The 15017-nt window shown below is 43.5% G+C and overlaps 1 pseudogene; it reads right to left on the bottom strand.

The window, feature by feature from the left end:
* Positions 1 to 2129: 2129 nt before the first annotated feature.
* On the bottom strand, positions 2130 to 14775 carry LOC123854062 (regulator of nonsense transcripts 1-like; annotated as a pseudogene).
* Positions 14776 to 15017: the final 242 nt, after the last annotated feature.

Genomic DNA, 15017 nt, shown 5'->3' with positions numbered 1-15017 from the left:
TTTGTCTTTGATCCAAATTTTTCCTCCTTTCATAAAGACACCAGTCATATTGGTCATTAACTTTGTTTTTAACTTGATTATCTCCATAAAAATCCCATTTCCAAGTAGGGTGAAATTCTAAGGTATGGGAGCTAAGGATTTCAACATATCTTTTTTGGAGGATATAATTCAACCCGTAACAGTAATATCATTGAATAGTATTCCATTGTATGGATATTTTATAGTTTATTTTTAATTTGTGCCATTGACAGACAACTAAACTCATTGCAGTTTTGAGATATGACAAAGCTGCTATAAATACCCTTGTTCAAGTCTTTTTGTGATTGTACTCATTTGTCTTAGTTAAATACTTAGGTGTGGAATTGCAGGTTCATAGGAAAAATATATTATTTAGTTTTATAAAAAACCTGTCAAATCTTTCCCCAAAGATTTTGTACCATTTTGTATACTAACAACGTGTAACAATTTTGGTTGCTCTACTTTGTCACTGCCACTTACAACATTGTTATTGTTTTATGAGGTTTTGTTTATTTATTAAGATTTTATTGGTGTTAAAAGAGCTTAAGACAAATGGACCAAAAATTAGAAGTTGCCTTGGTACAGATCCTCCTTGGTTTGGAAAACTCAGAGTAACTGCTGCTAGGAAGGGGGAGAACAAAGCAAATAGCACAAAGTGGAGGCAAAACATTCTAAAGAATGGCATAGTGGAATAAGATAGGGGGCATGGCCATCACCAGGGGATGCCTCACACAATGGGTGATAGTGGAAACCTATCCAAATTCTATGTCTCTATGCAGCTTACCAAAAAAGGGGGAACCAAGAACCTTATAGCAGTGGCAATAAATACAAGCCCTGGCTAGTAGGAAAGTGGCTTGTGTGTCTCTGTCACCTTGCACTAAGTGCAGAGCTCAATATGGGGCTCAGTCTTACAACCCTGAGATCAAGCCCTGAGCCAAAACCAAGAGTTGGATGCTTAACTGACTGAGCCACCCAGGTGCTCCAGAACCAACTTATTTCTGATACTTACTCCTTTTCCTCCCAAAATCAGAAACAACCCCCACCTCACTGACCCTGTGCTTCCAGGTAGAAGGGCTTTAAACTTAGGGGTGGCTTTGGAGAAAATGGAGGGGTGGGGAGCTCAGCTTGTCTAAGAGGTCACAGGTTTGTGAGCATCTCCATGGGGATGGGGATGGGCCTTCTTGGCTGTTGTCTTCCACCAAATCCTTGGGAAGGAATCTGAGAAGAAGCCATTAGCCAGAGAACAGCCACCTTCTTGCTCTCTGGCCTCAAGGCCACTCTCAACAAGACCCTTTGCGGTAGGGGGGTGAGGCCACCGCACATGGTAAGCAAGCACTTTTCTTCTCAGAGTGCAGGGGAGATTGGGGAGCCGCCCAGCCTGGAAGTGTGCTCCCTCACCACCTTGAATGTAGGAAGACCCATGGGCAGCTCAAACTGAAAGCAGAAATCTTTCTCCAGATCTTATCACAGGTATGGATCCTAATCTCCAGTTGGGTTGGCTTGTTTAAACTCCATTTATGGAAGCTTCTGGCATCTCCCAGATCCACCACCAAGATGTGACAGACAAGCTCAGTAAGAATATTTTCCAGTCCTCCTTTGAAAGAATCTTTAAAAAACAGAAAAACCCGAAACACTGTATTTGCTTTAAATGAAAACCCTCTTAGAACGCAAGCAGCGAGCCAGCATGGAGCCTGGCCACCCACAGGGAGCCACCAGCAAGGAGTTTCTTCTAAAACCTAGTCCCCTTTCAATCAAAGAAAAGAAAGAATAGAACGGAGGAAAGGCCTAGTCTGAGATGAGGGTCTCCCTCCCTCCACCCCAGTCACAGACTCAGGTGTGGTGGCGTTGGCATGGGACATCCGTGTTGAGTGGCTGGTGGAGGGCTCCTGGCTGGGTCTCCTCCGCTCAGGTTCTGCCTTCAGTCTCCCTTCTCCTTGCCCTGCTGGCCAGTGGTGGGCACTCCCTCTGTGTCGGCTCCTCTGTCCCTCAGGTGTTCCTCTGCTCCTGTTGCTGACAGTGGTCCTTCAGTTTTAGCAGCGGAAAACAGGTATCCATTTATTTATTTTATTTTTTATTACTCAGAATAAGATACTGACCAACAAAGTCCCCCTCTAGTATTGGGACAGCTTCATCACTCCACTGTGCTGATAGGAGTCGTCTTGCAACAGTGCCCCGTCGATGTGTGACTTCAACTCATCACCAAGGTAACTGTCCCGGGACAGCTCAGGCTGCTCCGCTGGGAGGGCTGGCTCCTGAAGATACAGCCCTGAACCAGGGCGTCCTGTGAGAACAGCTGACATGCCACCTCCTGGTTGGCCTGGCTGCTGGGAAGATTCCTCTGGCTGAGCCCAGGAAGCCCAAAGCTGTTCTTCTGGACCAGTCTTGCCTTTGGGGGTTCCCAGGGTCTGTTTGTCCAAAATACCCCAGTGGGAGCATGGGGGGCATAACCAGGTTGAAGTTGGAGGGGAATGTTCATGGCAGCCACATGGCTGGGGATGGCACCAGTCATGCCCATCTGGTCTGGGTCTGCAAGTTCATGTTCCAGGGCCAGCTCTGGCTCTTCTGCTCATAGACTGATCCTGGGATCATAGCCTCCTGGGGTCATACATGATTCCTGGGTAGAGGGTGGTGACCAGCTACCAGGGCTTGCTGAACTGCGTGGGGCTCTCCCACATTGTTCAGGGGCCCTTCTACCAGCAACTTCTGTTCTTAGTAGTAGTTCAGCAGGTGGTTCCAGAGCAGCTGTGAGGACAGGGCCTTTGAGTTGCCTATGATAATGACCTCATATCATGCTTTGGTCAGGGTCATGTAAGCTGCCTGGGGTTGTTTAAAAATCCAATGCCTTGTTGCTTGTTAGCCCACATGCAGGAGAGTAAGATAAAGTCCTTGTCTTGCCCTGGAATGTGTCCATGTGGGCGAACTCTCCCTCCTGGTAGAGCTTGGTGTGGAGGGAGTCGCTGAACTACATGAGTTGCATTAGGTTGGAGCATTGGCCTTGATTAAGGGCATGATGATGCCAATCTGATCTGGCTTGGCACGTTCCTTCAGCAGCTTTGTGTTGATCTACTCCATATGTGTAGCTTCCTTCCTGTTCAGGGAGGAGGTGCTTGAGCTTGCAATCTCCTCTGGGCTCTGGGTCACCTAGAGCATCAGTTTATCAGGTTGAGGTCACTGGAAGTCAAATCCCTTCTTCCTAAGATCTGCTGCAGTGATGCCTTTCTGAAGAGAGACTTGGTAGATGACGGACGGGAAGATGCTGAGGGTAGGGTGCATCATGTTGGACCTGGAGGTGGATGAGGTGGATGGGACAGACACCCAGCATCACGAGCTTCATGAAGAGTGACTGGGATAGCCCAACCTCATCTGCCATTTTGCACATCACCATGGAGCCCAGCAGGCAGTGGTCACCCATGAAGATGAGCTGGTTGAGTCCGAGGACCATGGGGACCATGCACTCTAGCTCAGTGGCCCGGGTGCTTGCCTCAGTTAAAATGGGCCTCAGTTGCCCAGACTTCCACATACATCTGTGTTCATGAGCAGCTCACTCTCCATGGTGAGCTTTAGCATCGGGTACGGCTTCTCTTCTGCAGACAACAAACAGCTCCCCAGTCTCCTCGTTCAGTTGCTACAGCTTCTGGAGCCCAGCCTGCTGTCCATGTTCCTGCTCTGGTTGTGCAGGGACAGAAATGATACTGAGTCCTGATGCAGAACAGCATGACTCTCAGCCTGGTCTGGTAGATCTTCTCGGTCAGCAGATTAATGACTATATTACTTGGAGCACAGATAAGCAGGGGTGCACTGCTTTGCCCAGCCAGGTATAGCAGCTGCTGGTGGCCAAGGTAACCATCTTCCTGGTGCCTCCTGGTTCTTGGATCAGGCTCATCGATCTTTGCTGTGCGGTCTTTATGGTACAAACCTGAAGAGTGGTTCCGGCTGGGGAGTCCTTTTGCCGTGAAGTTCTTGGGCAGCTGAGATCTGATGATAATGTCCTCCAGCTGGTGGCTGATTTAGCCCCACGTGGAGGTCTCCTCCAGGGCAAACATTTTCAGCACGCTCTGCATCCTGTCGAATGAGGTTGACTCCCATCTGAAATCCACCTGCAAGTTATGATCTCCTTCCACAGGCCTGCCCAAACTGCTCTGCAGCTCAGTGGTGATGTCATCACCACAGTTAACAGGGACCTGGATGACGTGGCTGATCGCTTTCCACAGGGGATGCCAACCACGTTTCCTTTGTAGGCAGGCATATCTTGTTCCCTTGACTAAGCTGCATATCTCAACCGAATTATGACTAAATCCTCATCACCAGAGGACTGATATTCAGTCTTGGGCGAAGTAGGCATTTGTCTTCTTGTTAAGGACTAGGTCCCAGCTGACCGTGATGTTATGCTGAGACTGGCACTCTTTTTTGGTTTCTCATCGTAGTTGGCCGGCACCTAGACAAGGGGCCCAACTTTGTTCCAGTGCTGGTAAGCATTCTATGGCAGGAGGATGCTCTGTGGCCCTTCTCCACCTCCAGCTTCTCTGGTTCCTCCAAGCTGGTGGAAGGATTTTCCTGTCCGCAGCACTTCCGAGTTGTTGATTGATCTGCGGAGTGGTGATGGGCCCAGCCCACAGCTGCACCTGCTCAGAAGGGATCTTGACTAGTCAGCACCCGAAGCAGCGGTTCTAGATCAGGGGCTGCCGCTCCCAGGTGTCCCCGTTGATGTACTTGAGGCTTTTCTGACGGGCGCAGGGCAGTCCAGACAGCAGCACCACGACCCAGTTGGCCTTGGCAGTAATGAAGCGGTGGAGGAAGACATTGTGGGAGCCACGGTAACCCTCCAGAGCCGGTTCCCAGAGAAGCCCATCCTTGTGGCAAGTCGCCTCTTTGCACCTCAGGAGGTGATTTACAGTGTGTCTGTAGTGGGGGTTACACACCCACTTCTTGCTGGTATTACAGTAGCATTCTGCAGTCACTGCAGGCAGGCGCTGGGAAATCCCGGGAATAGTAGGCATCTACCTCTTCGAAGTTCAACTCGGTAAACAACTGGCTAGTCTTGACCACACCTGTGACCCAGGATGCCCTGAGTGCCCCGGTCTGCCCTGGAACTGTCAGGGTCACTGCGCCGGCCGTGTGCGCGGGAGGCACTGTGCAGCCACCTCTGGACCTGGGAACATCTGCGTCTGGCTAGGAAGGGTGAAGTCCATGAACTTGAACTCGGAGCCATGCAGCTGAGTTGCTCCTCCTCCTCGGTGTCCCCAGCAGGGTGAGCATCTGTGAACTGGGACCCTGCCTCCAGCCCGGATCCGGGCTCACGCCCGCGGACTGGGCGGAAACGCTCGCAGGGGGGACAAGGGGTGCCCACCGAGGCTCCGCCCGCCTGCCGCTCCCATCCCTGCAGAAACCTCAGCCGCTGCCACCACCACCTGCTGTGAGTAGTTTTAATTTTACCTCTTCTGGTGGGTGAGGGGTGGCCTCGGTGGCATTCCCGATATTACTGTTTTTTAGTCTAAGTTTTAGAATTTCCTTTTTCTTTTGATATAAAATTCCAGTTTTTCTGGTCAATTTTTCCATCTTGCCATCACTTGTGATACACTAATCACGGTTAAAATCTATTTCTGAAAACCAGTATCTGGGTCACCTGTGCATCAGTTTTCATTGCCTTTTTTTCCTCATCCTTTATTTATTTATTTATTTATTTATTTATTTATTTATTTATTTATTTATTTATTTATTTATTTATTTTAAAGATTTTATTTATTTATTTTACAGAGAGAGACACAGCGAGAGAGGGAACACAAGCAGGGGGAGTGGGAGAGGGAGAAGCAGGCTTCCCGCAGAGCAGGGAGCCCGATGCGGGACTCGATCCCAGGGCCCTGGGACCATGACCCAAGCCGAAGGCAGACGCTTAAGGACTGAGCCACCCAGGCGCCCCTCTCATCCTTTATTTTGTATACCTGGGAAATTTTTTATTGAATTATGGAAATTATGTATAAAAATTACAGAGGTTCTGGAAAAAAATGTTATCTTTCTCTAAAGAGGATTTCTTTACCTTCTGGCAGGCAATTAGAGTAGGCATGGATTACTTTAATCCAAACAGATTGAGCTGATTCACAGCTGGGTTTCATTCTTTGTAAGGCTGGTCGATTTCTTTTTTCTTTCTTTTTTTTTTTTTTAGTAGTTTTTTTCCCCAGTTTTACTGAGAAATAATTGACCTACATCAGTGCATAAATTTAAGGCATACAGCTGATGGTTTGATTTACAAATATTATGAAATGATTAGCACAATAGATTCAGTTAACATTTATCTTCCTTCGGAAAAGAAAGAAAATAAGAAATAAAGAAAAAATCCTTGTTAATAGGAGCTCTTAAGATTTCCTCTTAACTCTCCTGCATTAGCTGTAGTCATCCTGTTAAATGCTATACCCATAGTACTTGTTTATCTTAAAACTGCAAGTTTGTACCTTTTGATCACCCTCCCACCTTCCTCCAATCCCCCCTGTCCTCCATCTTTAGTAACCACAAGTCTGATCTGTTCTGTTTCTTTTTCTTTTTTAAAGATTTTGTATAAGTGAGATCATACAGTATTTGCCTTTTTTGTCTGACTTATTTCACTTAGCATAATGACTTCAATGTCTATCCATGTTGTCACAAATGGTAGGATTTCCTTTTTTTTTTTTTTTTTTATGGGTGAATAATATTCTGTGTGTGTGTGTGTGTGTGTGTATGGATCACAGTTTATCCATCCATTGATGGACACTCAGGTTGTTTCCATGTCTTGGCTATTGTAAATAATACTGCTATGAACATGGGGGTGAAAGACTCTTTTCGAGTTAGTGTTTTCATTTCCTTCGGATATATTCCCATGGAATTTCTAGACCATATGGTAGTTCTTTTTCATCTTTAGAATATCCTCCATATTGTTTTCCCCTGTAGTGGCTGTACAAATTTACATTGTCATAACAGTATACACAGTGTATAAGGGTTCCCTTTTCACCACATCCATGCCAGCATTTATCTCTTATTTTCTTGATGATGGCCATTCTAATAAGGCGCAAGGTAGTATCTCACTGTGGTTTTAATTTGGATTTCGCTAATAAGTAGTGATGTTGAAGACGGTCTATTTCTAGTTTAATTTCTCTCTTAGACTGTAGCCCTTCTGGTGTTCAGTTGAATACTTGGGGTTTTTATCAGAACCTTATATGTGTCCAAACTATTGGATAAACAGGATGGAGAGGCTTTGGGTATAAAGAGTACAGTGTTTGTGCTTTGAGTAGTAGATCATAGAATAAGGGAATCATCTATTCAGGTTAAAATGATACGCATCACAATTGTTTTATAATTTGAACTGAAAGAAAATTTTGCCAGAGTCTTCTAGTCAAAATGAATTTAGGAGAATACTGTAAATATTTTTAAAAATGTAAGGATGGATATAATCTGAACACAGAGTTTAGAGTAGACAAATGGGAATTGCAAAAAGTTGATGTCAAGTGGAAATTTGAGAAATGAGATGAAAAATTCACTGGAGGTCTCAAAAACAGATTGGATGATGAGAAGAGATCTGTGAACTTGCAGATAGGTCAGTAGAAATAAGCCAAAACAAAGCCCAGAGGGGAAAAAAGGTGAAAAGAGCCACTGACCTCTTTATTATAGGACAATATCAAGACATCAGACATACCTGGAATTGGAATCCTATCATAGGATGGCAGGGGTAGATTGCATTAGAGAAGAGTATTTGGAGAAAAAATGGTGAAACATTTTCCAAATTAAAAAAAAAATTATGAAAGCTTTATTTATTGAACATAAAAGCTCAATATAATTTACAGGGTGAACTTTTCTTATCTAGCAAACTGATTTGCCATTTGAAAGTGGGTTTTAAATTTTATTGAGATATAATTGACCAAAAAACCCCGTATATTTTAAGTATACAATTCAGTAAGTTTTGATAGATGAAGATACCCATCCAAATTGACTTCTGCCCATTTGTAATTCCTCTTGCTTGTCCCTCTCCCTGGTTCCAGGCAACTAGTGATCTGTTCTGTCACTAAAGGTGAGCTTACATTTTCTAGAATTTTACATACATGGTATGTACTACTTTTTTGATTTTTTTCTTTTACTCATAATTTTTTGGCGGTTGATCCGTGTTGTTGTATCTATCGGTAGTTTGTTATTTATTGCTAAGTAATACAATTCTCTTTAATGAATTATTAGGAGCTGGTAGAATTAAGGTGTGGTGCCAAAGGGTGATTGCCTCTAGCAGAAGGGTGAAGCCATGAATTGGGAAGGGCCCTGAGGGAAGTTTCTGCAGTGTGGTTGCTGTTTATAGGGTGCGCACATTTGACAGCATGCATTCGACTGTATTCTTAAGATAGATGCATTTCACTGTATGTAATTTGTACATCAGGAGAAGGAAAAAGGCAGGGAAGGAAAACTTACCAGGGACACTGCCCAACTGTCATCCTTGTTTGTTGATACTCTTGTGTGCTTGAGTCAGAGATTTATTTTTCACATTTCTGGTTAGCCAGAAGTCCTATCTTTGGTCATATTTTTAAAGCATTTCCCTGTGATTTTACTCTTTGGTGAAGGCAAATTTAAGAAAGTGTATTTTATGAGAGCCTTTATCAAAACACTCTACAGCAGTCCTTACTGCTCCTGGGCTATTCCTATGGAAATGAAATCTCTGCCCCAAACTGAGTATATCTATGATAATGCCCAATATATTATATACTAGATTGCAGTTGCTAATGTTAAGGCATCATTTTAATAATTTTTTTCTTTATTAGTAAAATGTGATAAAGTATCATGCATCCCTTCCATCAGAGAGACTTAAATTTTGTCATAAAAATGAAGAGACAGGGCACCCGAGTGGCTCAGTCCGTTAAGCATCTGCCTTTGGCTCGGGTCATGATCATTGGGCTCTCCACTCAGCGGCCAGTCTGCTTCTTCCTCTGTGATCACTCTCGCTTTTGCACACTCTCAAATAAATAAATAAAATCTTAAAAAGAGAGAGACATTCAAACTATTCCAACTAAATAGCATATTTTTATGGAATGGCAATTAATGGAAGTTTGGGCGTTCATTTCTTCATTCAAAGTTTTATTAACGACTTTCTTTTAGAGTAGGTTTAAGATTTTTTGTGTTTTACCTACTCCGATACCTATGATCTTTCTAATAATTTTAGTGTGTATAGAAAAGCGATTACATTTTGTATATGATTTGGTATACAGAATAAACCTACTATATCAGGCTGTATATAATCTGGGAATATTACTGAACATACTCAGTACTCAGTATCACACTCAATATTATACTCAATTTTAAGCTATATGTAAGTGAAGCCAAGGGTGTCGGCTTTCTCAGAACCTGCTGGTGCCTGGACCAGCTCTTGTAACAGACACTTTTCTGAGTATGTTCAGTCTGCTGTTTCATTTAAAGACCATTCATTGCAACAGAGAAAAAATGTACAGTTTAGCGTCCAAGTGTATTTGAAAAATAATTAATCAGCCAGACAAATCCATAGTGCCCCTGGCTTGAGTTTTGCTTCTGTAAGATTTGGATCATTATGACTTTACGATTAGAACTTCAGGACAATACTCCCCACGTAATGATAATTTAGCTCTATACCTAGCTCTTCTTACCTCAAAATTCCTTCATCCAATGCTCTGAATCATTCAGAATGGGACCAAGACCTTCATTACCATGATACTTTCATGCTATTGGCCACACCAGCATCAATGTCTTGAATAGAAGAAACTCTTCAGAGACTATTTCCTTTGCTCCTAGAAAAATTTCAAACTCATCAGCCCCTCTGAAGAATGGCCCCTTTCTTTATTTTCTTTTTCTTTATTTTCTGTTTCTTTATTTTCTTTTTCTTTTTCTTTCTCTTTCTTTCTTTCTTTCTTTCTTTCTTTCTTTCTTTCTTTCTTTCTTTCATTCTTTCATTCTTTCATTCTTTCATTCTTTCATTCTTTCATTCATTTTTTTAAGGGTGGGGAGAGGCAGAGGGAGAGAGAATCTTAAGCAGGCTCCATGCCCAGCACAGAGTCTGACATGGGGCTCAAGCTCACAACCCTGAGCCGAAATCAAGGGTTGGATGCTTAACTGACAGAGCCACCAAAGCACCCCAAGAATGGCCCCTTTCTGTACCCTGACCTTGCTTCTGCCTCTCTCCCCTTGTTCACCACTCCAGTTCCTCATATATTCTCTCTGACCCCCAGGGACTGACAAACTCTTGTGTTTTGGTACTTAGAACATTCTTCCTCAGATAAACCATCCACAAGGCTGGATCCTTCTAATCCCTGAATCTCAGTTTAAATGGGACTTCTTTTTATTTTTTTCTCCACTTTATTGAAGTATAATTAATAAATAAACACCAAATATTTAAGGTATACAATGTGATATTTTGAGATATGTATACATTTTGGCAATCAGCACCTCAATCAAGGTGATTTAACATATCCAACACCTTACATAGTTATTGTGTGTGTGTATGTGGTGAGAACACTGAAGATCAACTGTCTTAGCAAATTTCAGGTATACAACAGAGTATTGTTTGCTACAGTTACCATGCTGTACCTTAGGTCCCCAGCAGTTACTCACCCCCCATAACTGAAAGTTTATTCTCTGACGGACGTCTCCTCATTTCCCCCACCTCTCAGGCCCTGGCAGCCACCATTCTACTCTGTGCTTTTATGAGTTTGACTTTTTTAGATTTAACATATAAGTGAGATCATGAAGTATTTGCCTTTCTGTGTCTGGTTTATTTCACTCAGCATAATGTCTTCCAGGTTCATCCATGTTGTTGCAGATGGCAGGATTGTGTGTGTGTGTGTGCGTGAAACCTTCTCTGAAATCCTGGTGTTATGGCCCCTCTTTCTCCTTCCAGTCATTTTTTATAATGTTACCTGTATTATTACCTGTATTGTTATGTTTATGAAACTCACAGCTCTTCCCTAATTGGTTTCTTGGCTTGCTTGCACATTTTCTGTCTCCCTCTATTGTACTAGAAGCAGGGTTATGCACTGCACAACTCCAGGGGGTCCCTTTGCTTTGTGGTTTTAGGTGAACAGTGCCCCCCCCACCCCCAGGGCAGGGCTGGATAAATCAACGCAGCCTCCCACAGTGGCCCTCCCTAACAGCCAAAGCTCTTCGTAAAAGCTGTTATTCTTAGTCCCTAAAACAGTGCCTGGCACACAGCAGGTGTTCCAAAAATATTTGTTGAAAAATGAACTCCTGAATTTATACTTTCAAGTGGCTAAGGGACTCAGTGAATTTTTGTCAGCCACAGTCTTTTCCGTTTGTGTTCATGTGCTGCTTTCTTTCAAAAAACAAAAAAAAAACACCACCACCAACAATAAAAAACCAAACCCTACATCGAATACACAGTGAAAATAACCAAATTTCTAATAAAAATCACAAAGAATCAGTGACTTAACTGAATTGCTTAAGAATGATGTGTTCCTGTTACTGATAGTTGAGTTTAATATTAATGATTATGGGCAGAATGTATTTCTTTATCTTTGTCCTTAAAATTTGGATATGTATTTGTGTTTAATCATTAATAACTAATGTGCTGCCAGTATGGGATATCACCCATCTTTATAAATCTTTTGGGATAAGACCACTTTGCCAGGTAGATTAGATTTCAGAATAATTTATGTGAGTCTTTGAAATGAGAAATATTCCTTTATTCTCAAACACTAAATGTTTATGAAAAATAATACCACATTTTCTTTAAAAGGAAGTAGAACATTTTCTCCCAAAATTCCAAGCGCACACAACAATATAGATGCACGTGGCACGTCTAGATTGGCGAAGTTAATGTTAACAGACCAGGATGATAAAATTTAAAATATATTCTCTGTCACCCAGTGTCTGTTGATTCGCTTAAAGATCCTGCACGAAATCTTTTCCACGGTCAGTTTTCCGAGCAGCTTTTAAACACTGCAGGGTTGGATTTTTATCATCCTCACTTATCTTTGGACGCGAGGCTTGAAGGCACGTGAGCACTTGGGACCAAGGAGGGGAGGGCTGCCCCGTCTGATGAGTAATTGATCCTGCGGACATACGTTTCCTTCCCTGGAATTGATAAGCACCACGAAGAGCCAACCCCTTCGCCTTCCAAGCCCATCTACAAAGCACAAGGCTGCAGCTCGTGTATTTAAAAAAAGAGATAAGAAAAGAAAAGAAATCGACATTTTTATTACACTTTGGCATCTCCTCCTTTTTCTCTGCGGTATCATTTGAAGTCTGCTTTTTAAAACAGAAGTTGGACAAATGAATCCCTCTGTCCTCACTTTCAGTTGTCAGCAGTGTTCAGTGTGAGATGAAATAAATTGCCAAGCCCTTTCATCTTCTATAATCAGCTCGGCACAGCCGAGAACACCCCCAGCCCTGCGCGCACACAGCCCCTGCTGGGCTCACTCCGCCCAACAGGCAGTCGAGGGGACTTATTTTGCTGCCCTCTTTCCTCCCTTGCTTCCTTGCCTCTTCCATCTCCTTTCTCCCTGCCTGCACGAGATGCCTACTGTGCCATCCATTTTCTGCAGGGAAGAAGTTTTAGGGAGTAGCATCATTTTTTTTTTTTCAACGCATGTCTGACCTGGGCGTGGTTTGGTTTGGTTTGGTTTTTCACCCTCCAGCACGCTCAAGTGTAGCATGATTGCTGTTGTCCCGCACCTACCCACCCGATGTACAGATGGGAAGATGCTGGGGGGAGCCTTGAACTGTACCTTGACCATGCCAGAGTGCTTTGTTTTTAAAAGCAGAGAAGCTCCACATTTATGTTTATGTCAGCCAGGCAGGACATCCACGAAGATGAACTCACTACAGGTACTCTCTTTCTAGCACCCAGACTAGGTGGGAGTCTATCAGGGAACAGAGCAGATGGTAGAGCTTGATGGAGGGGCCAGGGACAAGTACCTGCTAGTCTGGGGAGCTTTTTTGTTGGCTTATTTGTTTTGCCAGGAACTGATTGCTTTTTCAGACTCCCCCTCTTCTCTTCCATGTGCCTTTGGTAGGGCTCTCCTGGCTGATTCCTCCTCCTCCTCCTTGCCCTCCTCTTCCTCCTAGTAGGCTGCACTGCTCCTGTTGGCTGAGCCAGTCGTTACTAGGCATCTGGCTCTGTTGTAAATGCCTTCCGTGTATTAGCTCAGTTACTTGTGCAACAAAATGACGACATAGGTGCAACTGATTGCCTCCATTCTTCAGATGGGGTTACTGAGAGATTGGCTGAACGACTTACCAGATGTCACACTAGTGAGGGGTAGGACTGAGGTCCAGACCTGGGTCCCGCGTCTGCAGACTTGTGCTTTGATCTGGCTCACCCCAGTGTTGCTCTCAGCACAGGCAGATGACCTGTACTTCAGCCTCCTGGACCAAGAGGTTAGTGCAGGGTTGGGTCCGTGGCCCAGGAGGAGAGCCACGGTGCAGGTGGAGGGGTGCTCATGCTGGCTTCCTACATGGGTTACCCAGCTGGCAGGGCGGGACGCTTGGGTTGCTAGGGAGCGGCATGCCCATCACATGTGAAGATGAAACTCTAATGATATGTATTGAACTGGGATCTAGCTGTCCCTAAATTCAATTTACATCAGAATGTTGTTTTTTGCTTTAATGTGAAACGAAAGGTTCCTTTTGTTTGCTTAAGCCAATTACATTTGGATTTCTCTTACCGAGGGAAGAAATGTTGAGTGATAGAGGGAAGCAAGCAGAATTTCTGAAGATTCCCAAGTAACGCTGGATGCTTACCCTCTATCTGGGCTTGCTGTAGCCTCCCCCCACCACCCCATGACTCTATTGAAATCCACATTATCCCTCTGAAAATGATAGGGTCCACTCACCTAAGCTGTCTGCTTCTTAAAACTAAAAAGAGCCTTTTTGAAATGAGAGGGTATGCTGGCCTGGAACTGTCTATTGATCTTTTAAATTTCAACTTAGAAATTTAAATTTTATCTCAAGGGGAAAGGAACTAGAATTGAATTCATGTTTTCTAGCCACTTTCTGGTGAGGGATCAACATCACTTGGAAACCAATTATAACAGCAGACCAGCAAAGACAATGCCCAGGGAATGTCTCTGTCTGGAGAGCTGGTGGGCACCAACAGAAGGGAAATTATTTCTCTTTGGGCTTTCATTCAAGTTAGCTCTTTTTCTCAAACTCTCTCTATTTTTAAATAACTCTGGCACCATGCAGATGAGATATGTGGGGAGTATACAATGAACATCTCTCATTGCAACCTCTTAGCTGTCCACGACAGAACGCTCCCAGTTGGGATTATGGAAAAGGACAAAATGATGGCTGCTTGCCCGATGTTTGTAGAGCTGCCTTGTTTTATGGGAGGGAGTTGTGCTGTAATCACACCGCATCCTAGTCCCCAACACAGTGCCTTGCACATAGCAGCTGACCTTCCTGTGATGGTTAATTTTACATGTCGACTAGCCACGGGGTGCCCAGATTAAACGTGATTTCTGGGTGTGTCTGTGAAGGTGTTTCTGGATGAGATTAGCATCTGAATGATGGGCTCCCAAAAAGTAGCTTATCCTTCCCAGCATGTGGGTTTCACTCAGTCAGTCTCTTGAGAGCCTCCATAGAACAAAAAGTGGAAGAAGAGGAATTTTTCCTTCGAGCCTCCTGGACATCTTACCCTCTTACCTTCAGACTGGGATTTATACCATTGGCTCCCCTGTTTCTCAGGCCTTTGGACTTGTGCTGAATTACGCTACTGGCTTTATTGGGTTTCCAGCTTGCAGATGGCACATCATGGGACTTGGCCTCCATGATACTATGAGCCAGTTCTTCATAATAAATCACCATATATAGAAAATACATATTTTATATAAAATAGGTGCATACGTTATATATATATATATATATATATAAATGTATGTGATGGATATATATATATACACATCTACCTAGATCTGTATGTAATATATATATCTTAAGTATAATGTATAATAGGGGTATATATATTATATACATTTTATATATAATTTATGTATCCTCTTGGTTCTGTTTTT

This window comes from Mirounga angustirostris, unplaced genomic scaffold (assembly GCF_029215605.1).
Source record: "Mirounga angustirostris isolate CCGP_5_RB_7025 unplaced genomic scaffold, mMirAng1.0.hap1 SCAF_7, whole genome shotgun sequence".
In the NCBI taxonomy this organism is placed as follows: domain Eukaryota; kingdom Metazoa; phylum Chordata; class Mammalia; order Carnivora; family Phocidae; genus Mirounga; species Mirounga angustirostris.
The sequence above is the reverse complement of the archived record's forward strand: the minus strand, read 5'-3'. Positions and strand labels throughout refer to the sequence as shown.